This window comes from Chlorocebus sabaeus, chromosome 21 (assembly GCF_047675955.1).
Source record: "Chlorocebus sabaeus isolate Y175 chromosome 21, mChlSab1.0.hap1, whole genome shotgun sequence".
Classification (NCBI taxonomy): domain Eukaryota; kingdom Metazoa; phylum Chordata; class Mammalia; order Primates; family Cercopithecidae; genus Chlorocebus; species Chlorocebus sabaeus.
Window position 1 is genome coordinate 52,826,185 of NC_132924.1, and position 25,598 is coordinate 52,851,782.

At 37.4% G+C, this 25,598-nt stretch overlaps 1 pseudogene; it reads right to left on the bottom strand.

Moving 5' to 3' along the window:
- Window positions 1–24,733: 24,733 nt before the first annotated feature.
- Window positions 24,734–25,007, bottom strand: LOC103227380 (LYR motif-containing protein 9-like; annotated as a pseudogene).
- Between the last annotated feature and the right edge of the window lie 591 nt (window positions 25,008–25,598).

Below are 25,598 nucleotides of genomic sequence, written 5' to 3' on the forward strand. Positions count from 1 at the left end.
CCAGCCTGGGCGGCAGAGTGAGACTCTGTCTCAAAAAAAAAAAAAAAAAAAAAAAAAAAAAAAAAAAAAATTTCTTTTTAAATTTCTTTATTGACCTATATTGGTCATTTGGTTTGGTCATATTGTTTTTAATTTCCATTTATTGCATAATGTCCAGAATTCCTTTTGTTATTTATTTCTAGTTTTATTATATTGTCAGAGATGATGCTTGATATTATTTCAATTTTTTTGTATGTTTTAGACTTGTTTTGTGGCCTAACATATGGTACATCCTTGAGAATAATCTATGTGCTGAGAAGAAAAAAATGTGTATTCTGTAGCTCTTGGATGAAATGTTCTGTAAATATCTATTATATTCATTTGGTCTATAGTGCAGATTAAATCCAATGTTCCTTTGTGGATTTTCGGTCTGGAAGATTTGTCCAATGCTAAAAGTTGAAGTCTCTACCTATTATTGTATTGAGGCCTATCTCTCTCTTTAGCTCTAATAATATTTACTTTATATATCTGGCTGCTCCAGTGTTAGGTGCATCTATGTTTAAAATCGTCATATCACCTTGCTACATTGACCCCTTTGTCATTATATAGTGACTTACTTTGCCTCCTCTTATAGTTTTTGTCTTGAAATCTATTTTGTCTAATTTAAGTGTCATCACTTGTGCTCGTTTTTGGTTTCCATTGGCATGACATATATTTTTCTCATCCCTTGATTTTTAGTCTCTGTGTGCTTTTATATGTAAAGTGTGTCTCTTGTAGGCAACAGATCATTGGTTCTAATTTTCTTGTCCATTCAAACACTCTATGTCTTCTGACTAGAGGGATTAGTCCATACATTCAATGTTATTATTGATAAGGACTTAGTTTCATCCATTTTGTTATTTGTTTTTTGGTTGTTTTGTTGTCCTCTCTTCCCTCTTCTTTTCCTTCTTGTCCTCTTTTTTTTGTGAAGGTGATTTTCTCTGGTAATATGATTTAGTTTCTTCCTTTTAATTTTTTGTGTATCTCTTGTAGGTTTTGGTTTGAGGTTATGAGGGTAGCAAATATTATCGTATGACTTATAATTTTAAGCTGATAACAACTTAACTCTTGTTGCATAAAGAAACAAGCAAAAATTAAAGTAATAAAAACTCCCCATATTACTTTCACCCTCTCACTTTAATTTTTTATTTTTTTACATCTTATTATAATGTTGATGTCTTCAAAGATTGGTGAAATTTTTATTTTTGAATGATTTATCATTTAGTCTTTCCACTTAGGATAAGAGTAGTTTATACACCTTAATCCCAGTGTTATAATATTCCAAGTTTTTCTGTGTACTTACTATCATCAGTGAGTTTTGTAGCTTCAGGTAATTACTTACTGCTCATTAACATTCTCTTCTTTCTGATTGAAGAACTCTCTCTGGAAATTTTTGTAGAAAATGTCTGGTTTTGATAAAATCCCTCAGCTTTTGTTTGTCTGGAAAAGTCTTTATTTCTCCTTCATGTTTGAAGGATAATTTCATAACATACATTATGTTGGTGTAAAAGTTATTGCAGTTTTTGTCATTCCCTTTTAATGCAATAACTTTTGCACAAACCTAAAATCACACTAATTATTGCACCAGTCTAATACTGTTCTAGGGTAAAAGTTTTTTCCCTTCAGCACTTTAAATGTGTCATGTTCCTCTCTCCTGGTCTGTAAGGTTTGCACTGAAAAGTCTGCTGCCAGACGTATGGGAGTTCTATTGTATCATACTTGTTTCTTTTTTCTTGATGTTTTTAGAATATTTTCTTTATCCTTGACCTTTGAAAGTTTGATTATTAAATGACTTGAGGTAGTCTTCTTTGGGTTAAATCTGTCCTGTGTTCTATAACCTTCTTGTACTTGGTTATTGATATATTTCTCTAGGTTTTGGAAGTTCTGTTATTATATCCCTTGAATAAACTTTCTACTGCTATCTCTTTCTCTATCCTCCTCTTTTTTTTTTTTTTTTTTTTTTTTTTTTTTTTTTGAGACGGAGTCTCGCTCTGTCGCCCAGCCTGGAGTGCAGTGGCGCGATCTCGGCTCACTGCAAGCTCCACCTCCCGGGTTCACGCCATTCTCCTGCCTCAGCCTCCGAGTAGCTGGGACTACAGGCGCCCGCCACCTCGCCCGGCTAATTTTTTGTATTTTTAGTAGAGACGGGGTTTCACCGTGTTAGCCAGGTTGGTCTCAATCTCCCGACCTCGTGATCCACCCGCGTCGGCCTCCCAAAGTGCTGGGATTACAGGCGTGAGCCACCGCGCCCGGCCTATCCTCCTCTTTAAGGCCAATAACTTTTATATTTTCCCCTTTGAGGCTATTTTCTAGATCCTGTAGGTTGATTTTAGAGTGCTAGGTCTTGAGAAAACTTAGGCAGTAGTCTTTTTATTCATTTTTCATTTGTCTCTTCTGAGTGTATGTTTTCAAATAGCCTGTCTTCAAGCTCACTAATTCTTTCTTCTGCTTGATCAGTTCTGCTGTTAAAGGACTCTGATGCATTCTTCATTATGCCGATTGCATTTTTTTTTGGCTCCAGCATTTATTCTTGACTCTTTTTAATTACTTCAGTCTCTTTATTAAATGTATCTAATAAAATTCTGAATTCATTCCCCATGTTTTCTTGAATTTTATTGAGTTTTCTGAAAACAGATGTTTGGAATACTTTATCTGAAAAATCATATACTTCTGTTTCTCTGGTCCCTTGTCGGCCGGGCGTCGTGGCTCAAGCCTGTGATCCCAGCACTTTGGGAGGCCGAGACGGGTGGATCACGAGGTCAGGAGATCGAGACCATCCTGGCTCACATGGTGAAACCCTGTCTCTACTAAAAAATACAAAAAAATAGCTGGGCGAGGTGGTGGGCACCTGTAGTCCCAGCTACTTGGGAGGCTGAGGCAGGAGAATAGCGTAAACCCGGGAGGCAGAGCTTGCAGTGAGCTGAGATCCAGCCACTGCACTCCAGCCTGGGTGACAGAGCGAGACTCCGTCTCAAAAAAAAAAAAAAAAAAAAAAAAGAACTTGTGCCTTAGATTATTTGGTGAGGTCATGTTTTCCTGGATCCTCTTGATACTTGAAGATGTTTGTCTGTGTCTGGGCATTAAAGATTAGGTATTTATTGTAGTTTTCTCACTCTGGGCTTGTTTGTACCCTTTCTTCTTGGGAAGGTTTTCCGAATATTCAAAAGACTTTGGGTGCTGTTATCTAAGCTGAATCTACTTTAGGAGTACACCAAACTTAGTAATACTGTGCTTTTTGCAGACTTATAGAAGTACCACCTTATCCTGGACAAGGTCCAAAAGACTCCTATGGATTACCAGGAAAACACTATTGTTCTCTTCTCTTACTTTCTCCCAAACAAATGGAGTCTCTGTCTCTATCCTGAGCCACCTGAAACTAGGGGTGGAGTGGCCCAGACACCCTGTGGCTATCATCACTATGACTGTACTGGGTCAGACTTAAAGTCAGTACTGCACAGGGTCCTGTCCAAGGCCTGCTGTAACCACTCCCTAGCTACCGCCTGTGTTCTCTCAAGGTCTGTCACTCTGAAAATGCCAGGTGCCAAACTCAGTCAGACTTGTGTTTTTACTTTCAGGGTGGTGATTTGTTCCAGACCACAAATGGGTCCAGAGGTACCATATGGGAGCCAGGGACTACAGTAAAAATTCTTAGAAGTCTATCTCATGTTCTATTGTACTGCAGCTGAGCTGGCACTCAAACCACAAGACACAGTCCTTCTCACTCTTCTTTTGCCTTCCCAAAGCCAGAGGAGCCTCATCCAATGGCCACTACCATCCCAGGCCCATGGAGAGTACGACCAGACTATAGCCAATGTACCCCCCTAAGCCCTAAGGGTTCTTCAATAAGTTTGTGGTGAATGCTGCCTGGCTGGGATTCACCCTTCAGGGCAGTGGGCTCCCCTCTGAGCCAGAGCAGGTCTAGAAATGCCATTCGAGAGTTAAGTCCCAGAATTGAGGTCCCCAGAGCCTGCTTGGTGCTCTCCACTTCTGTAACCAAGCTAGTGCCTAAGGTCTAAGGCCAAGTCCCCTTTACTTTTCCCTTTGCTTTCTTGAAGGAGAAGGAGTCTTGCTTTGTAGCCACCACAGCTGGTAATGCACTGAGTCTCACCCGTAGCCAGCAAATCTCAGAGTCTTACCCAAAGCCCTTGATGTAGTACCTGGGTATCAGTGTTTGTTATTCAGGGCCCAAGGGCTCTTCAGTTAGCAGGTAATGAATCCTGCCAGGACTGGGTCCTACCATTCAAGACAGCAGTTTCCTTTCTATCCTAGGGAGTGTCTAGAAATGTCATCCAGAAGCTAGAGCCTAGAAAAGGGGCCTCATAGCTCTGACCATTGACCTATTCTGCTGTGACTGAGTTGGTGTCCAAGAGGCACAACAAAGTCCTCCGCAGTCTTTTTTTCTCCTCTCCTCAGTCAGAAGAAAGGTGTCTTTTTGGAGTCATGAGCTGTGCAGCCTGGGGTTAGGAGAAGGGTGATGCCAGCACTCCTGTAGCTGTCCTTGCTGGTGTCTCAATAGATCTCATGTTTCCCCAGTCTGCTGGCTCTGGGCCTCTATCTGTGCTAGGATTCACCCAAGGTTTTGCAGTCCTTGTGGACTAGACTTCCTTTCAAAATTATTTAGGGTCGCAGAGCACTTTAGCCCATGTGAGATCTCAAGTTTGAATGCTGAGACCGGGATTCTCCTCTGACTATGGCTGGTTTAAATGTTCCCTCAATGGGTGGGAGTCCCCCGACTTTGGTCCAGTTTTGTTTTTCTGCTATAATAGGGCAGCACTGAGACAGTCCCTCTGCCTAGTGAACAGAAACTCACTCTGCAGCATGCCACTACAGCCAGGGAAGGATGCTGTCAGCTATTGATGACTGTTTTTTGTTGTTGTTGTTTGTTTGTTTTCCTCTTCAGTGCCTCTTTCAGAGATATGAAGTTAAAACAAGGTACTGTGGTGCTCACCTGATTTTTGGTTCTTATTAAGGTGCCTTTTTAGTGTAAATAGTTGCTGAATTGGTATCCTTGTGGGGGAAATGATTGGTGGAGCCTTCTCTTCCACCGTTTTGCTCTACCTCAACCCCCTGTAAATTTATTAATTCTCTGATAGAGTACCTTGTATAATGGCTAAGAAAATAGCATCTCAAGTGAATTCAAGTTTAGAAGAACTCTAGGAATCACATAATATGATAAATTTATTGTACAGATGTTAATAATAAATCCTAGAGAGGTCAAGTAATTCAATCAAGTTTTCAAAACCATTTTTTTATTACAACTGAAACTAAATACCATACCTACTAAACAATATTCCATGACCCTTTATAGCATTCAACTGTCCTAAATTATAGTCTCTGGAACAGTAGGGTTCTAATAGATGTTAATAGTTATTCTGGGGAAAAAAAAAAAAAAAAAGAATACCTCAGCAGGAAGGACATTTCAGGAACAGCTTTGCTACTTCCAAGGTATGGATGGATTCTAAATAAGCCAAAAGGGAAATTACAGTAACCTAGCGTTATTAACTGTTACTGATATAAAATAAAGGGATAAAAGGAGGAGAACCTAACCTAAACATTTAAAGAAAGATTCATATGTGAAAGGCTATGTTTAGGAATCATGATTTTCTATCAGGGACAAAAACAGGAATAACCAGTAGAATTGAAACCGAAGGAACAAGTACCTGAATGTCTTTCTTTCTTCTTATGTTGTAAGTCAAACCCATAGTAAAGTTAGAGAGCTAGGAAATCTGTTGCTGCAACACATACAGGTCAGTCTTTCAAGGCAGAGAGCAGAGTAGAAAAGGATGAATTGGAAATATAGGTAAGAAAAACAGAAGATATATAGCAATATAGTCATATAAGTTCTGAAAACAATTAGTTAATTAAAAGGTTCGTTCACAGGATCTCTTCACTGAGAATGTTTAAATCTTTACTAAGAATCTCTACTGGGACTCTGTAAGATTGAAAACAATCAGTGTGTTCAAAACTAGTTTGGACCTGGAAATTTTTTTTCAAGAGACAAATATTTACATTTTGCATGTAAAATAGCATATAATAACAGTTCATAAAACCTTGTAAGATAATGCCTTTCCATAAAACTGTGAGATCTTATCAGTGAAATTCTCTTTAATCAAATGTTGTATTTTTATAAGGTTTCTGGCATTTTGAAGACATTGTGCAGACAATCTATTTCTAGAATTCTTGTACCAGAAGAACCAAGTTAATATGACTTTGGTGTTCTGCTGATGGTTCTAAACAGAAGCAACAGTATAACATGTTTAAAGGCAGTTGCAAAGTCCTACTCATCTTTTTGCATTGCTTTAATACTCTTCACCAATGCTCCACACACACACAAATACTTTATAGTTAACATAGTTCGTGTTCACCCAAAATTCATATGTTGAAACCTTTTCACAAAGTGATGGTATGAGAAGTAGGGGTCATTTGGGAGGTAGTTAGGTCATGAAGGTTGATCCCTCGTGAATGGAATTAGTGTTCTAACAAAAGAGGTCCCAGAAAGAAGCCTTGCCCCTTTGACTATGTGAGGACACAACTAAAAGGCACTATCTGTGAATCAGGAAATGGTCTCTCACCAGAAACTAAATCTACCAGTGACTTGATCTTGGACGTCCCAGTCTCCAGAACTGTAAAAAATAAATTTACATGGTTTATAAGCTGTGTGGCCCATGGTACTTTGTTAAATAGCCTAAATTATCTAAGAAACATCGTTATTCTAATACTAAATTTTAAAAGGCTTTTATGCTACATGTGAAGTGACATAATATCACTTAAGGGCAGACTGTGATAAGTTAAAGATGTTCACACTAAACCCTGAACTAATCACTAAAGTAACAACAACAACAAAAAAGTTACAGAACAACAAAAGAAATAAAATTTAATCATAAAAAAATCCAAAAAAGGGAGAAAAACATTAACAATAAATGTGTAAAATAATAACAACAGATGAGACAAATAAAAAACAGACAGCAAGATGACATAATACAATTTACGTATATCAATAATCACACGAAACTGCTGTGGTATAAATACTTCAATTAAGAGGAGGAGATTTTCAGATTGGATAAAATCACACATCACAACTATATGATGATCATAAGTAACAAACTTTATAAAGACAAAAATATGTTTAAAATAAAATAGAAAAAATAGACCATGTTAATACCACTAAAAACAAAATTTCAATGGCTATAACCATGTCAGAAAAAAGTAGATTCATCAATCTAGCAAAAGTACATAACATTACCAAATGTTTATTATCTTAATGAACTTTAACATACATAAAGCAAAAATTGATAGAAATGTAAGGAGAAATGGAAAAGTCCACCATTATAGCCAGAGATCCCAACATCTCTTTCAATAAATAACAAAATATAGACAGAGAATCAGTAAAATTATAAAAATAAAAATAAAAACACATTAAATCACCTTGACATAATTACATTTTTTTGACCACTCCACCCAACAACAGCAGAATGTACATTCTTTTTAAGTGCACCTGGAATATTTAGTAGGATAGACCATCTTCTGAGCAATAAAATGTTTTAATAAGTTTAAAAGAATTCAACTCTTACAAAGAATATTCTCTAACCACAATGAAATTAAATTAGAGATTGATTACAGAAAGACATTTGGAATATTCTCAAATGTCATGAACCACATGAATAATTTTAAATAACTAATGGGTAACAGAAAACAATAGAATACAAATTAAAAGTATTTTGAATTGAATAACAGTAAAAACACAGCATATCAAAACATGTCATTTGCCACTAAGTAGTACATGGTGGGAATGTATATAGTACTAAATGTCAATATAAGAAAAGAATAAAGTCCTCAAATAAACAACTGCAGCTTAAAAAACTGGGAAAAGTTCAGCAAAATAAACCCAAAGCAAGGAGAATGAATAACATTATAAAAATAAATAAGAAAATCCTAAAATATAAAACAGAAAAACAGCATAGAAAAATCAGTGAAACAGTTTCTTTGATTAAACCCCAAATCAATAAGCCTTTCACCAAACTTACCAGGAAAGAAAGAAGAAACAAATTACTAATATCAGGAATGAGGTAGATGATGTGATATCAGTACAGGTTCTATAAATATTTACAGGATAATAGAGAAATTTTATAAATGGTTTATGGTTTTAAATTTGATAGTTTCAATGAAATGAAAATGTTCCTTGAAAAATACAAACTATGAAGGTTCACTTAAGAAGAAATAGATATCATGAGTAGTTCTGTATCAGTTAAAGAAATTAAATATGTAGTTAAAAACCTACTGAAAAAGAGAATCCCAGGCCAGATAACTATATGGGTGAGTTCTACCAAACATTTAAGAAAGTAATCCTCTCAATTTTACACAATCTCTTCCAGAAAGTTGCAAGCAGAGAACATTCTCCAACTCATTCTGTGAAGGCAGCAATACACTGATACTCAAACCGGACAAAGATGTTACAAGATAATGAAACATACAAACTAATATCCTTCATTAATAAATGCAAAAATTTTAATCAAAACTTTAGCAAATTGAATTTAATGATATATTAGAAAGATAAGAATTGATCATTGGAATGCAAACCCAGTTTAAAATTAAAATATCATGCAATTAAACATATTAACAACAAAAAAAGTATGACCATCTCAGTATACTCAGGAAAAAACTTTTACAAAAATCCAACATCCATTTCTGATGAAAGATATAGCCAAAAGGGGAAATCCTCAACCTAATGAAGAACTTCCATGAAAATCCTACTGCTAACACCATATTTAATGGTAATAAGTTACACACTTTATCCCTAAGGTTAGGAACAAGGCAAGGATGTCTGCTATTATCACATATATTCAACTAGAAGGTATAGGCAGTGCACACAGGCAAGAAAAATATGTAAATATTATTCAAATTGGAAAATAAAAATAACACTATCTTAGTTTGCAGAAGTGATAATCTATATAGAAAATGAAATAGAATCTACAAAAAATCCTAGAAATACTACAAAAATTTAGCAATATTGCAGGATACAAAATCAAAATAATAAAAGAAACTGCTTTTCTATATTCCACCAATGATTAATCTGAAATTGAAATTTAAAAACACCCTTACAATAACATTAAAATATAAAATGCAAAAAGATATGCAAGACCAGCAAATCAAAAACTATAAAACAGTTATGAGAGAAATTAATGAAGGTCTAAGAAAAGGAGAAATGCAAAGGAGACATAAACAGAGAAATGTTTATGAATTGTCAATTTAAGATACCAGTTTTTCCTAAATTAATGTGTATATTAAATGAAAACTGAAAGTTTTTTTCAAAAATTGAGTAGCCAATTTTAAAATTCACATGGCAATACCAAGGTCCCAAAACAGCAAAAAGTAATATTTTACAAGAGGAACAAAGTTGAAGTACTTCCTAACATCTGTTGTTACTGTTATTGTTATTGTTGGTGGTGATGGTGGTGACAACGTCTCGTTCGGTCATCCAGGTTAGAGTGCAGTGGCGTGATCTCGGCTCACTGCAACCTCCACTTCCTGGGTTCAAGTGATTTTCATGACTCAGCCACAAGAGTAACTGAGTTTACAGGTGTGCACCATGTCTGGCTAACTTTTGTATTTTTAGTAGACACGGAGTTTCACAATGTTAGTCAGGCTTGTCTCAAACTCCTGAGCTCAACTGATCTGCCTGCTTCGGCCTCCCAAAGTGCTAGGATTACAGGGTTAGCCATGGTGCCCGGCTCTAATTTCTATCTACAGAATAAAATCAAGATTATTACCTGACTTCAAGACTTACTGTAGAACGGTAGTAATGAAGACAGGTGGTATTTGACACAAAGATAGGAAAAATAAATCAATAGAGCTAAGTAGAGAATCCAGTAAGAGACAGACATTTGTGGAGAATTGATTTATGACAAAGGTACAAATACAAGTCAGTGGAAGAAAGACAGTCTTTGTTTTAAAACAAATGATGTTAAAATAATTAGATCTCTATAGGCAAAATAAAAAAAAGTATTTTTTTGGACTACATATAAAAATTCCTTTAAATTTGATCATAAAAAAGTATAAAACGCAAAACTACAATACTTACAGATAGCTAAAAGAAAGGCTTTTTGACCTCGAGTTACACAAAAACTTCTTAGATTTCAAAAATATGATTTATGAAAGAATAAATTGTTTAATTGGATTTTATCAAAACTAAAATCTTCTGCACTTTCAAAGGCACAGTTTAAAAAAGAAAAATACAACCTACAGACTAGGACAATATAGTTGCAAATCATATATCTGATATCGGTATTTTAAAAATGAGACAAATATCTTAACAAACGTTGACCAAAAAAGATGTAAGAATGGCAAATAAACAGAAAAATGATGCTCAACATTTTAGTCATTAGAGAAATGCAAATTAAAATTATATCTAGATGCCATTACACAGCTAGTAAAATGGCGGAAATGAAAATTACTGACTGATTATACCAAGTGTTAGTAAGCATGTGGAGCAACTAAAACTTGCATCAATGCTGATGGCAAGTTAAAATGGCAAAGCTACTTTGGAAAACGGTGTGGCAATTTTTTGAAAGTTAAGTATACACTTTGAATATGACGCAATCATTCTGCAACTAAATATTTACATGAAAGGAAAAGTGTTACAAAGGCTGATACATGAACGTTTCTACCAGCTTTATTTTTAATAGCTAAAAAGTAGAAATAATCCAAATGTCCGTGAACAAGTTAGTGAACAAACTAATATATATTCTTGCGGTGAAATACTACTCAGTAACAAAAAGGAATTAACTGTTGTTACATGCACTAACTTGTTTAATTTCCGGGTTCAAGCGATTCTCCTGCCTTAGCCTCCCGAGTAGCTGGGATTACAGGCATGTGCCACCACGCCTGGCTAATTTTGTATTTTTAGTGGAGATGGGGGTTTCTCCATGTTGCCCAGGCTGGTCTTGAACTCCCAACCTCAGGTGATTTGCCTGCTTCAGCCTCTCAAAGTGTTGGGATTACAGGTGTGAACCACCGTGCCCAGCAGTTTGGCATCTACTTCTTAGGTTTTTTCCATGCTCTAATTTTGTTTAAAATCTAGAGATGTAGATAATCCAAAAAAGGAGTAGTACTTCCATAACCAATTAAGCAGAGCACATATATGTATATATTCAGTCTAATTTATATCCTTTACTTCCTAATGGAAAATACTTTTCTCTGCTTTGTTGCTGACTCAAAGGTCCGATCCCCTGCCTGGAAGTTAACCTTGGCTAGATACCCAGAATTGTCTCTTCTATTCCCACAACCAACCTTTTTCAAAGACTCAGAAGACTGGATCAAAATTTTTGCATATGTTGGATGACTCACAGAAGCACACACTATATGGTATGTGATTTTACAGCCTTTCTTCTAAACCCAGACTTGCTTAGTTATGCATTCTTTAATGGGCCAAGAATGATACAATTTCCACTCTGCTCTACTAGCAGCTGCAGGCTTGGATTTCTATCAATAATTAAATTTATTAAATGTAGTAGCCTTTAGCAAGCACCAAGGTTAGTTAACTAAAGCTTAAAAGAAAAGTACAGGCTACATAGTATCCACAGCCAGAGTATAGAGGAAACATGTGATCTCTAGACTCAGATTCTGGTGTCTCAGTCATTTTATGCTAAGAAATGAGGTTGAATATGTGCAGACAAACTCAGCTCAGGGAAGCCAATAAGCTCTAGGGTCTCTTTAGCCTTTATAACAAGGTAATCACTTAGCCCTTCCAATATATATGACTAGGAGTCCATGACCAGCTTCCATCTACAAAGGTGTGTCATCAAAGCTGGTTTTTCCTTATTTAATAAAAAATGTTGACAGTGTCTGGTTCAATACATATTTTGATCAGGTTCATATCTCCCTTGAATTTAGTATAGAATTTTAAAAATGATTTTATGAGTATATAAGAATAATTGGCCAAGAATCAAATCCTCAGACATCTCTAAAGCTAAAGGAAATGACACAGAATCAGCTGTTCATCCTTTTCTTTGGGTTTCAGAGCAGGCTTCAAGGGGATATTACCCTCCGTGGCTGCAAGGGACTTACTACTTCCTAGCATAAGGTGTCAGAGCCCCTGCGGAGATATGAGATGTCAGAGCCAAATTAAGGTGAGGAGAGGGATAGTCCAACATGGAATGTCAGAGCCTGAGTAGAGAATGTGCAGGTGAAGGAGCAGCCAAGTGTGTTTTGTCAGAGCTCAGGCACAGTAACAAGAAAATGCATAGAGAAAGGCAGTCCGGTTCAAGGTGTTAGAGCCTGATGGGAGGAAAAACAGGGTGTTAACTAGAGGCACCATCTAGTGACAAGTGCCAGAGATTCAGCAAGGTGAGGAAAGCATCAGCATGGGAAGCAATCTAGCAAGAGTATCAGAACTTGATCAGGATAAGGAGGGCATACTTAGAGAAGGGTATCCTGGAGCGAGGTGTAAGTACACAAAGTGGCTGAGAAGGGAAAAGATAGGCAGGGTGAAGTTCAGCTGCATAGTATCATTGCCAGGGTGTGGTGAGGAAGGGAGCCGTGAAAGAGCAACAGAATTCTGAGAAGTGTGAGGAGGGCAACCATGTTGGGTGAAGCTGGTAGCAATGGCAGCAATAGGAGTTTGATAATGCATGTAAGGACTCATGAAATATATATATACACACATACATACATACACACAAACATATATATGTTTGGAATATATATATATTATGTATGTTTAGAAAACAATGGGAACTAATTTTCTCACTGTTACAGAAGAAATTATAAATACGGAAAAGGAAAATATTATAAGAAAACATGGTGATAGTCTGGAATCAGAGGCTTCATTGTGAATTCATAGTTTTCAAAACATATAGATGGATACAGAAACAAATATACACATAAGTTTTCACTGTATTGTATATTGTACTATAATTAAATATGTAATTATTTTACACTACTTGTGTTTGTACATACGTATATTCCTTAGCCCTGTCCACTGAAAAGGCTGGGGAACAATAATGTCTCAACAACAATGAGCATACCCAACACGCATTATAACTTCTAAATATTATTCTCCACTAAAAATAAAAAACCAGCTAGTGTCCTCAGAAAAATGCTGGCTTAACGGCTGGGCCAGAAAAACTACAAGATGATCCTGGGTATCCTGGGCCAGAAAGCAAGTGAGCTCTCTAAAATAATGATGCAGATGCATGGAAAAGACATTGAAACTAGGTAAAGGGATTCCCACTGACCAAACCAGGACCATTTTAAGGAGCAAATTAAATAACGATACAATAATATAGAGTTAACCCATTGACAAAGTACAAAACTATGTGTCTTTTTTGATAGAAATATATGAAAAAATTAAAAGTTTCATGAGAAATAGTGTATTCTTAAAGTTTTAGTGTCTCTCCTGATAGAATAATTATTAATTACAAAGGGAATAAGAATAACTTTAGTCTGGAAAATACCACCTAGGTCAAGCGATCAAAGCACACATCATCAGTTGGAATGAGACAAATTGAAGCCATGTGTTACTTCACTAGCTGTCAGTTGCCAGTACTCTGACCTGTAAAATATTAATGAGTTTAAATAGTCAAATCCTGTTTGATCATTGTACACGTTAGTAGCAGACTAAAAAAAATAATGAATTTAAAAAACTGTGTGCCTTTCTCCCAGGACATTGTAAGAAGGGCATTAGGAGTCCAGGTATCAATGTCATTTTTTCAAATGCTGAAGACTTTGGTGATGACATTGGCCCCACCACTTACCATCTCAGTCCTCTTACACAAGCTCTTTGACCTTTCTGGATCACAGTTGTTTATCATTTAAAATTAGTGATTGGACTGTGGTCGTTCAAGGGATTCCTACTAAAACTCTGGACATCTAACCCGAAAAGTAAGTTCATGCTCTTTAAAAGTATATACATTGCTATATTTGAAAATGTGTTTATCTGTACAATGAGATAACATTTGATTACAACTATGTAAACAAACTAATATTTCAGTATAATCAAATTGTCTCTCTTGACATAAAAGAAGAAACTTTCTGGTACAGTGTTAATGTTTTATTGACCATAACTGACGGCCTGAATTTTGTCTTTTACCCTGAGTAGTCAATGTTGCTATTACAGCATTAAAGTAGTATAACCAGTTGAAATGGTAATATGTCATTGCTAATGGTCAAATGGTCCAATCACTGAAATAAGATTTCTTTTTTACAACTTATTTTACATTCAGAAGTGCACATGCAGTTTTGTTATGTAGGTAAATTGTGTGTCATGGGGGTTTGGTGTACAGATTATTTCATCACCCAGGTAATAAGCATGGTGCCCAATATACAGTTCTTTTTAATCCTCTCCCTCCTCCCACTTCCTCTAACTTCAAGTAGGCCCAGTGGCTGTTGTTTCCTTCTTTGTGTCCATGTTTTCTTAATGTTTATCTCCCACTTATAAGTGAGAACATGCAGTATTTGGTTTTCTGTTCCTGAATTAGTTTGCTTAGGATAATGGCCTCCAGCTCCATCCATGTTGCTGCAGAGAATAAGGTCTTGTGTTTTTGTTTGTTTTTCTTTCTTTCTTTTTTTTCTTTTTTGGCTGTGTGGTATTCCATGATGTATGAGTACCACAATATCTGTATCCAGTCTACCGTTGATGGGCATTTAGGTTGATTACATGTCCTTGCTATTGTGAACGATACTATGATCAACACATGTATGTATGTGTCTTTATGGTAGAGCAATTTTTATTCATTTGGGAATGATATCAGTTCTTCTCTGATATCATCTGATAGAATTTAGCTGTGAATCCATCTGGTTCTGCGTTTTTTCTTATTAGTAGGCTTTTTATTACTGATTCAATTTTGGAACTTGCTATGGGTCTGTTCAGAAATTCAATTTCTGTCTGGTTCAATCTTGGGAGGTTGTATGTTTCCAGGAGTTTGTTGATTTCTTCAAGATTTCTTAGCTTGTGTGCATAGAATCGTAGGTTGGTGCAAAAGTTACTCTGGTTTTTGCCATTGAAAGTAATGGTGAAAATTGCAATTACTTTTGCACCAATTTAATAGTATTCTCTGAGGGGTTTTTTTGTATTTCTGTGGGGTCAGTGGTAATGCTCTCTTTGTCATTTCTGATTATGTTTATTTGAATATTCTTTCTCTTTATTAGTCTAGCTAGCAGTCTATTTATGTTAATTATTTCAAAATACCAACTCAGGGATTTATTGATCGTCTGTGCGTGTGTGCTTCTATTTCCTTCAGTTCAGCTCTGATTTGGGTTACTTTTTGTTGTAGTTGGGTCTTGAACTCCTGACCACAAGTGATCTGCCAGCTTCAGCCTCCCAAAGTGCTGGGATTGCAGGTGAGAGCCGCTGCTCCTGGATGGATTTGTGCTATTTCTTATCTTCTGCTAGATTTGGAGATGATTTGTTCTTATTTCCTGAGTTCCTCTGGATGTGATATTAGGTTGTTAATCTGAGATCTTTCTGACTTCTTGATGTGGGCATTTAGTGCTATAAACTTCCCTCTTAACACTGCTTTAGCCATGTTCCAGAGGCTCTGGTATGTTGTCTTTTTTCTCTAGTTTCAAACAATGTCTTTATTTCTGCCTTAATTTCATCATTTACCCAAAGTCTTTCAGGAGCAGGTTGTTTAATTTCTATGAAATTATATCATTTCGAGCAATTTTCTTAGCATTTTTATATTTTTTATTGCACTGTGTTGGGGAAGTGTGGTTGGTATGATGATTTTTTTTTTTTTTTTTTTAATTTGCTGAGAATTGTTGTATGGCCCATTGTATGTTCAATTTTAGAGTGTGTACCATGTACAGATGAGAAGAATGTGTATTCTATTGTTTGGGGGTCAAGAGTTCTATAGTTGTCTCTCAGGTCCATTTGGTGAAGTGTGGACATCAGGTCCTGAATGTCTTTGTTAGTTTTCTGCCTTGATGATCTGTCGAATACTGTCAGTATTGAAGTCTCCAACTACGATTGTGTGGAAGTAAGTCTCTTCTTAGATCTCTAAGAACTTGCTTTATGAATCTGGGTGCTCTTGTGTTGGGTGCATATATATTTAGGATAGTTAGGTCTTCTTGTTGAATTGAACCTTTTACCATTATGTAATGCACATCTTTTTTATCTTTGTTGGTATAAAGTCTGTTTTGTCTGACACCGGGACAGCAACCTCTGCTTTTTTCTGATTTCTGTTTTCTTGGTAAATGTTTCTCCATCCCTTCATTTTAAGCCTACGGGTGTTATTGCATGAGAGAAAGGTCTTTGGAAGACATCATGCTTTTGGATCTGGCTTCTTTATCAGCTTTACACTCTGTGCCTTTTAATTGGGACATTTAACTCATTTACATTCAAGGTTAACATTGATATATGTGGATTTGATCCTGCCATTGTGTTGTTGGCTGATTTTTATGCAGATTTGTTTGTGTGGTTGCCTTATAGTGTCAATGATCTGTGTAATCAAGTTTGTTTTTGTAGTGGTTGGTAACAGTGTTTCCTTTCCATATTTAGCACTCCTTTCAGGACCTCTTATAAGCTAGGTCTGGTAGTAATAAATTCCTTTATAATTTACTTGTCAGAAAAGGATTTTTCTCTTTTGCTTATGAAACTTAGTTTGGCTGAATATAAAATTCTTGGTTGGAAATTATTTTCTTTTAGAATCTTGAATATAGGCCTTCCAATCCCTTTTGACTTGTTGGGTTTCTGCTGAAAGGTCTACTCATGGGGTTCCTTTTTCAGATGACCTGCCCCTCCTCTCTACCTGCTTCTTAACATGATTTTTTATTTCATTTTCACCTTGGAAAATCTGATGATTATGTCTTGTAGATGGTCTTCTAGTATATTACCTCAAATGTGTTCTCTGCATTTCCTGAATTTGAATGTTGGCCTCTCTAACCATGGTTGGGGAAATTTTCATGAAAAATATACTAACATATGTTTTCCAAGTTGTCTGCTCTATCCCCCTCTCTTTTAGGGACACTAATGAGTTGTAGATTTGGTCTCTTTACATAATGCAATATTTATCAGAGGTTTTTGTTCATTTTCTGTTCTTTTTTTCTTTATTTTTGTCTAACTTAGTTTGGAGAATCAGTCTTCAGCTCTGAGATTCTTTCCTCAGTTTGGCCTATTCTGTTATTAATACTTGTGATTGCATTATGGAACTTTTGTAGTGTATTTTTCTGCTCTATCACATCAGTTTGTTTTTTTTCTTATAATGGTCATTTTATCTTTCAGCTCCTAAATCATTTTACTGTAATCCTTAGATTCCTTGGGTTGGGTTTTGACTTTCTCCTGAATCTCAATGATCTTTCTCCATTCAGATCTCTCCACAGTCTGAAATCAATTTCTGTCATTTCAGACATTTCATCCGAGTTAAGAACCCTTGCTGGGGAACTAACATGATCATTTGGAGGAAAAAAAGACACCCTGATTTTTGAGTTGCCACAGTACTTGTGCTGGTTCTTTCTCATCTTTGTAGGTTGATGTTCTTTCTCATCTCTGTGGGTTGATGTTTAGCTGTCGTATATATAATTTGAATGCAGTCAGTTGAATTCTTTTCTGGATGTTTTCAGAAGATCAAGGTTTTATGTAGGTCTTTATTTTTAACTCAATTCTTGTTCTTGGTTTCACAGGGGGGTATATCAGCAAAATATTTTTGTTGTTGAAGTTTGGGATGTAATCCAGTAAATGGTGCCTGAGTGTAATGGCCAGTAGTTAAAGGCTCTTGCTCAGTCACATGGCTCCTATTTCCTCACAATTGCAGCCATGCTCCCTCACAATGCTCTGAAAGTGTGGGCTCCTCTCCCACTCAAGTGCTGGTTGCAGATCCCTACTTGACACTCCTCAACTGCACTCTGCATCCCTAAGGTGAGCTCAGGCTTTATGTTCTCTCCCAGCTTTAATGAAAGACCTTGGCAATGGCTGTGGCAGAAGGCCTTTCACTTGTCTCTTGGGGCTTCATCCCAGAGAAATGCAGAGTTGCTACCAGTTGGTGCAATCAGCCCGTGATAGGGTCATTGCATTGTAAGCCTGAGCCAGGGGCCCCTTCTTTATAAGCAAAGAGGGCAGGGGATTCTTCTGGGAGACAGACTGGCCTCTTTTCCTTAGGGTGGCTATGGTTTGCTGAATGTGTGGTTAAAGCACTCAGGGTCTTTGCTTCTTCCCCTATCCAAGAGGAGCAAGGGCAGTTATCACTACAGCAGCAGTGGCAGAGGGGCTTTCAGTTGTTCTGGGAGCTCCACCTCAGAGAAACGCAAAGCAGCTGGACTAGGATGTCCAGCTGGGGTGGAGCCACTCTGCTGCTGTCCCAAGCTGGGGGCCCCACTTGGTGAAGAGATGGGGGTCAAGGGTTCACAAGGAAGAGAGACTGGGATCCTCTTTATATGGTGACTGTATAGTGCTAGAAGCATGAGTAAAGCCCTCAGGCTCTTTGTTTCTTCCCCAGTTTGAGGGCAGCAGAAGCAGAACAGTGGCCATGACAGAGGCACAGGGTTGGTCGGTTACCTCTGGGAGCCCCTCCCCCAGGGAATCACAGAGCCACTACCAGTAGGTATGCTCACCCAGGGATGGGAAAGCTCTTCTGCAGTTCCAAGCCAGGACCCCTGCTTGGTAAAGAGTTGGGGGTGGCTCATAGGGAAGAAAGACTGGGCTCCTCTATCATACTATGGCTGTGGTGTGCTGAAGATGCCAGGCCCTTTGTTCCTTCCCCAGCCCAAGGACAGCAAGGGCAGTACCACTGCAGCTGCAATGGCAGAGGAGTGGCGGGATTTCTCTGCAATTTCCTCTTCAGAGAAATGCAGAGGGACCACTGACTGAAGTGTTTAGGCTGCGGGTAGGTGGTTGTGCTGGGAGACCAGGTTGAGAGGCACTGGCCATGAAGAGTAGCAGAGGTGGGGACTCAAGCAGAAAAGAGTCTGGCCACTTTTCTGTAAGGCAGCTACACTGTGCTTGGAGTCCACATTAGCTCCTAATTACCACAAACCTTCCTGAGCGTGAGGGCAACAGGAGCAAGGGCTGTGGAGCAGCCAAAATTATAGCCTGCCTGCTTTCTCTCTGCTGTCTCAAGGAAGTGTAGAGGTGGTTCTGGCCTCTACTCAGGCAGAACTGGGGTGACCTGGCTAGGGTTTCAGGCAAGTGGGCCTTATCCTGTGAGATGCAGGGTAGGTAAGGCCTGTAGTCCATTACTGCTCAGCTCCGTGGATTTGGCCCCTTTTCTGGGGGCATGCAAGGGAGCCTAGCCTCCCCTGTTGCTGGAGCTGCAGCTGCTGGTGCTGGAGCTCTTGGGGATCCAAGGCTCCAAGGACTCTGCCTGTGATTAAGCAATGTCTCTGCCCACATAGCTCTCCATGTAGGCCTGGAGGCCTCTGTTGTGAGGGGTCATGGGGTATCTCCTGAGCCCAGGGTTACAGAAGTGTGGGTCCTTGGGGACTCTCACTCACTGTTTTTCCATGGTGGGGGAAACCTGGCTCCATGTCACTCGCAAATGGGCAGTTGTCCCGTCTCACTCGTCTCTATTCTCTGTGGGTCAAGCTGTTTCCTTGATGAATCCCAATGTGTCCACCTGGATGCTCCAGTTGAAGAGCTAGTGTTTAGTCACCATGAGAACCTTTTTCCTTCTCTCCATGAGAGCTGCATACACTAGCTGCTTCTGGTCATCCATATTGGCCAGGAAGTCTGAAGTAAGATTTCTTGACATTTGTATGAAATTCTTTCCAATGAAAAGAATAGCTTCCTTAATGTAAAATGTGGGTCAATAATTTAGAATTTGGCTAATAATAATAGGAATTCATTAAAAACAAAAATAAGGCTCTACTGGAAAGTTACTTTGCTCACAATAAGGAAGTAAACAGTCTTTGGGGTAGGACAGGAACTGGGCAAGATCTGTATAATTTTCTATCCCAGGCCAGTTTTTTAAAATAAGCTTATTTCTTCCACAAAATATGTACCAGGAAGATACAAAATATCACTGGAATAATACAGATCATATCAAAATTTCTTAATTCAGTGATACCTTCTGTATGAATTTCCTCCTATTTATATTTCCTAAAATATAGTTCTCCCCATTTTACACTGCACTATGAGTGTTACTATGAGTGAAATTACTGTTCTTGGTGCTTTTTGATAACTGCATTCAAACCATTTTTCTTAACTTGATTCTAGAAGCCCCTATAGCCTATCACGCATTTACGTTACATTCTTAAATTTAATTAAGGATACCTGCCCTGCAATGTCTCCCCAAAATGCATATATTGAAATCCTAACTCTCAAGATGATAGTATTAGGAGGTAGGGCTTTTCAGGGATGATGAAGTCTTGGGCCTTTATGAATGGGATACATATCACTATAAAAAAAAAGACCCCGGAAAGCTCCATTACCCTTCCTCTATTGGAGGTTATGGTGAGAAATGGCCTTTGATTGGGAAGCAGGCCTTCACCAGACACAAATTCTGTAGTACCTCGACTTTGGATTTCCCAGTCTCCGGAACCGTGAGAAATAAATATTTATTGTTTGTAAGTCACCAAGTTTATGGTATATTTTTACAGAAATCTGAATGGAGTAAAATAAACTTTTTTTTTTTTTTTCCCCTAAGGCCACAGAAAAAGACTAGCCAAATCTATCAAAATTTACTATCTTGCTTGTTTAGCAATTTTCCATTGAAAAATTGTCCTTTCTATTTTAGCCCTTTCTGTGTAATTGTTGTTTGTTTACCTATTATTTTAATGTTGAACCATCCTTGAAAAACCTGAAATAAATAATACTTGGTAGTGCCATATAATTATTTTTATACATTTTCAGAATCATTTGCTAATAATTAGTTGAAAATTTTTCATTTGTGTTCACGTAACGGATCCCTCTATGATTTTTCTTTCTTGTAATGTTTTCATCCCATTTTGATGTTAGGATAATTCTGGCTTCACAGAGTTAGTTAGGAAGTGTTCCTTCTGCTTCTAATTTTCTGAAAAAAAAAAAAAAATGATTACACATTTTTTAATGTTCAGCAGAATTCATCAGTGAAACCATCTGAGCCTGGTGATTTCCAGTTTTTGAAGGTTATTGTCACTGATTCAATTTTTTTAATATAGGAATATAATGGATAATAGGCACATTAGGGTAAATGCAGTATCTACCACCTCAAACATTTATTGTTTCTTTGTGTCACAAGCATTCCAATTATACTCTTTTAGTTATTTTCAAATATACAATAAATGATTGATGACTGTAATCACTCAGTGGTGCTATCAAATGCTAGATCTTATTCACTCTAATGATATTTTTGTACCTGTTAGCCATTCCCACTTCTCCCCCACCTCCCCAATACCCTTCTCAGCCTTTGACAACCATTATTCTTCTTTTTAACACATATAACCCTTTTCAAATTATTTATCTTTGTATTATTTTTGGTAGTTTGTGTCTTCAAGAAATTGGTACATTTAATCTATATTAACAAATTTGAGGGTATGGAGTTGTTCCTCTATTTCTTTAAAATTCTCTTAATACTCAGTAGAACAGTGGTGATGGCAGCTATTTTATCCTGAAATTACAAATGTGTGTTTTCCCTATGTTGTTTTTTGGTTAAGTTTTGTTATGGGTTGAATTGTGCCCCCAAAATTCATATGTTAAAGTTCTAATTCCTGGTACTCAGCATGTGACTACAATTGGAAAGACAGCTCTGAAGAGGTGGCTATGTTAAAATGAGGCCATCAGGATAGACCTTAATTTACTCTAATTGATGTCCCTATAAGACGGGAAAATTTGGACACATAAAGATACACCAGGGTTCTGCACACAATAAGGAAAATTCATGTGAGCACACATCAAGAAGGCAGCTATGTGCAAGTTGAGGAGAAAGGCCTCAGGAGGAGCTAAAATTGCCTACTCTTTGATCCTGGACCTCTATCCTCCACAACTATGAGAAAATAAATAAATATTAAAAAACAGTTTAAGCCATCAGGCTTTGCTGTTTTGTTATACCAACCCCAGCAAACTAATACAGCCTGACTACAGGTTTAGCTATTTTACTGCCTTATTTCCTTGATTTTTCTCTATTAATTTTCTGTTTCCAATTTCATTGATACGTGCCATAATTTTTATTTATTTTTTTCTGCTTAGTTTGAATTTAATTGACTCTTCTTTTTCTAGTTTCCTAAAGCAGAAAGCTTGGGTTATTGAGTTTGGATCATTGTTTCCTAGTATATGTATTCAATTCTATAAATTTCCCAGTAAGCACTGTTTTTCTGTATTCCACAAATTTTGTGTTTTTCTTTTATTTCAAAATATTTTTAATTTCTCTTGAGAATTCTTCTTTGACCCATGTGATATTTAAATGTGTGTTGTTTAATCTCCCAATATTTGGGATTTTTTCAGATATTTTCAAGTTATTAACTTTTAATTTTATCTCATTGTGATCTGAGAACATATTTTGTATAATTTTTATTCTTTAAATGTGTTAAAGGGTGTTTTATGGCCCAGAAATATGGTCTGTCTTGGAGAATGTTGCATATAGGTTTGAGAAAAATGTGTATTCTGCTGTTTGGGAATGATGTATTATATAAATGTCAAACAGATCTAGTTGATTAATGGCGTCATTTATTTCACTATATCCTTACTGATTTTTTGCCTGTTAAATCTATCAATTATTGACAAAGAGGTGTGAAACTCCAGATTTATCTATTTCTTCTTGCAGTTCTATGTTTTCTCATGAATTTTGAACCTGTTTTCACGTTCACACCTATTAAGGGTTGTCAGGTATTCTTGGAGAATCATCCCTTTGATCTTTATGTAATATCCCCTATATCCCTAATAACTTTCCTTAATTTGAAATCTGCTCTGTCTGAAATTAATATGGTTATTCAAGCTTTCTTTGATTATGTTAGCATGACGTATCTTTAATTTTTAAAATAGACTTTAAGAGTACTTTTAGGTTCACAGCAAAATTAAGCAGAAGTACAGAGATTTCCCAGGTAACACTGTCCTGATACACATAACCTTATTATTAATATCCCCTACAAGAGTGGCACACTTGTTACATTTGATGAGCCCACATTGACACAAAATTATCACCAGAGTCTAGTTTACATTAGAATTCACTTTTGGTATTCTACATTCTGTAAGTATAGACAAATATATAATGACACATACACCATTGTAATATACAGAATAGTTTTACTGCCCTGAAAATCTTCTGTACTTCACCTATTTACTCCTCCTTCCCCACTAAGTTCTAGCAACACCCATCATTGTAATGTCTTTTCCAGAGTGTCATGTCATTGGACTTACATAGTATGAATCTTTTTATGGTTGGATTATTTCACATGATAATACGCATTTAAGGTTTCTCCATGTTTTTTTCATGGCTTGGTATCTCATCTCTTTTTAGTCCTGAATAAAATTCCATTGTGTGGATGTACCTAAGTTATTTTAACTTAAAACATTCATCTATGGGAGCACATCTTATCTTGGTTACTTCTATATTTTGACAATTATGAATAAAGATGTTATAATTATCTGTGTGCAGACTTTTGTGTGTATATAAATTTTTTCCCAGAAATTCATATATTTACTTCATTGTTAGTCAGTGGAGTACATACACACATATAGACGTCTCTGAGTCACTTTAAGTCATATAATTGCAAGGCTAAAAACACATGCTAGATCATCCCTGTGGCTGAGTGCCTCTGGGGAATACTCAAGTCCTAGTGAGGCTTCTCTCTGTATCTTCTGGCTGACTCTGTCCAGTTCTCCCTGAGCCCACCTTCCTACTCTCTTTCCCTTCCATTCTTCCACCATGGTGGCAAGGCAGGGAAGATCCGGCCGAGACAGATCACAGGTGCACAGAAACCTGAAAAGGCCAGTGTCCACCACAGCTGCTCTGTCATCCTTCCTTGATTCACACAGTATGTATTGCACTACTTCAAGGACACTGTTAACTCCTAGAAGGCAAGGCCCAGGGTTTCTACCTCCTTGGCATGGAGATACAGTGGTCAGGAAGAGCAGCTCCTTGGCAGACTGCTTGGTGTGTGACAACTCTGAGGGTTTAGGGGCTACAAGCAGGAACAGGACAAGCTTACAAACAAATAACTAAGACCCAACACAGTGCACACTGGAGCAGAGATGTGCAAAACACTGTGGGAGCAGAGGAAGGGGCAGGGCAGGGCAGGGCGGCATCCTGAGAGAGGACACTTACAGGCATTACGTTGTGCCATATTCTGTGTGAGGCGCTTCAACTTCATCTTATTTCATTCTCACAAAGGAGGAAGGTGAGTTTGAAGACAATACCGTTGAAAAGCCACTGAGCTGGGATTCAACTCCAGATCTTTCTGGTTCTAAAACCTATCTATGCTTTTTTCCTTGTACAGGCTAACACCTGAGAGGACACGTGCTCTGGGACTCAAAGAATGGTAAAGAGACCTCCAGAATCAATGAATCACTTTCAAAGAAAAAAAAAAAAACTTTAAAAACACAAAGAAAACAAAAAAAATCACATTTTCCTCAAATTTCACATCACAACCAACTAGAAGTGCAAACATAAATGATGCTGGAAACAAGACTCTGGCGAGAAGGGCCTTCTGAGCAAGGTCAGCTTCTCCTCCCATGATTTCTTCCTCTTTCTTCTGACAATGCCAGTGGACCTTTCAAAACTGCCACTGTTGCTGGTAAGCTCCAGAAGAGAGGGTTCTCAGCTTCCAATGTCTTTAGCAAAGCTCACTCTCTAGGTTCTCAGTTTTTTATATTTTATATAACATATATTATATATTTTTTATATATATATATAGTGTGTGTGTGTGTATATATATATTTGTTCATGACCCAGTCAGCATCTTCAATGGCTTTTTAAATCATCTACTGGATTCTCTCAGGGTTGTCTTCATCTGAATGAAGCTGGAAACTCTGTCTGACAGCATGCTTATAATGCTTCTGGATGCCCTTGGTGGACAGCTGCCAGCAGCAAGTGTCTGTAGAGCTGTAGCAGCCTCCAGACCAGCTCTGTCCCTGGTAGCAGGATCATCTAACAAGTATCATCTGCCCCTGCTTCGTGAAACCACCTGGTATGTCTATATCTGAGCCATCCATAAAAATGCTTGATCAGATTAGAGCTAAGTGCCCCACAGGACTTGTGCAGGAACAAATTCAAACATTTATAAAAAGCACTTGATTGTACTGTTTTCCAGTACCTCTCAATCTTCTCTACAAAATGTTGCTCTGTGCTTTTCTGAAACACAAGGACATCATACGCAGCTTCCCCCTGCCTCCAACGGGGACACCAGCCCTGGACACTGCCACGCCAATTAGTGTATTTAAATTTTTAACTCATTTGGGTAAACAGTAATAAGCATGATTTCGGAATTATATATATGAGTATGGTAAGTTTTGTGACAAACTGCCAAACTGTTTTCCAAAGTAGCTGTACCATTTTGCACTCCCAGCAGCAATGAATAAGAATTCCTGTTGCCCTACGTCCTTGTGAACATTCCGTGTTGTCAGGGTTCTGGGTTTTGGCCATTCTAATAGGCATGTAGTGATATTTCAGTGTTTTAATTTTCATTTTCCTGATGACATATGGTGTGGAGCAACTTTTCCTATGCTTACTTTCCATCTC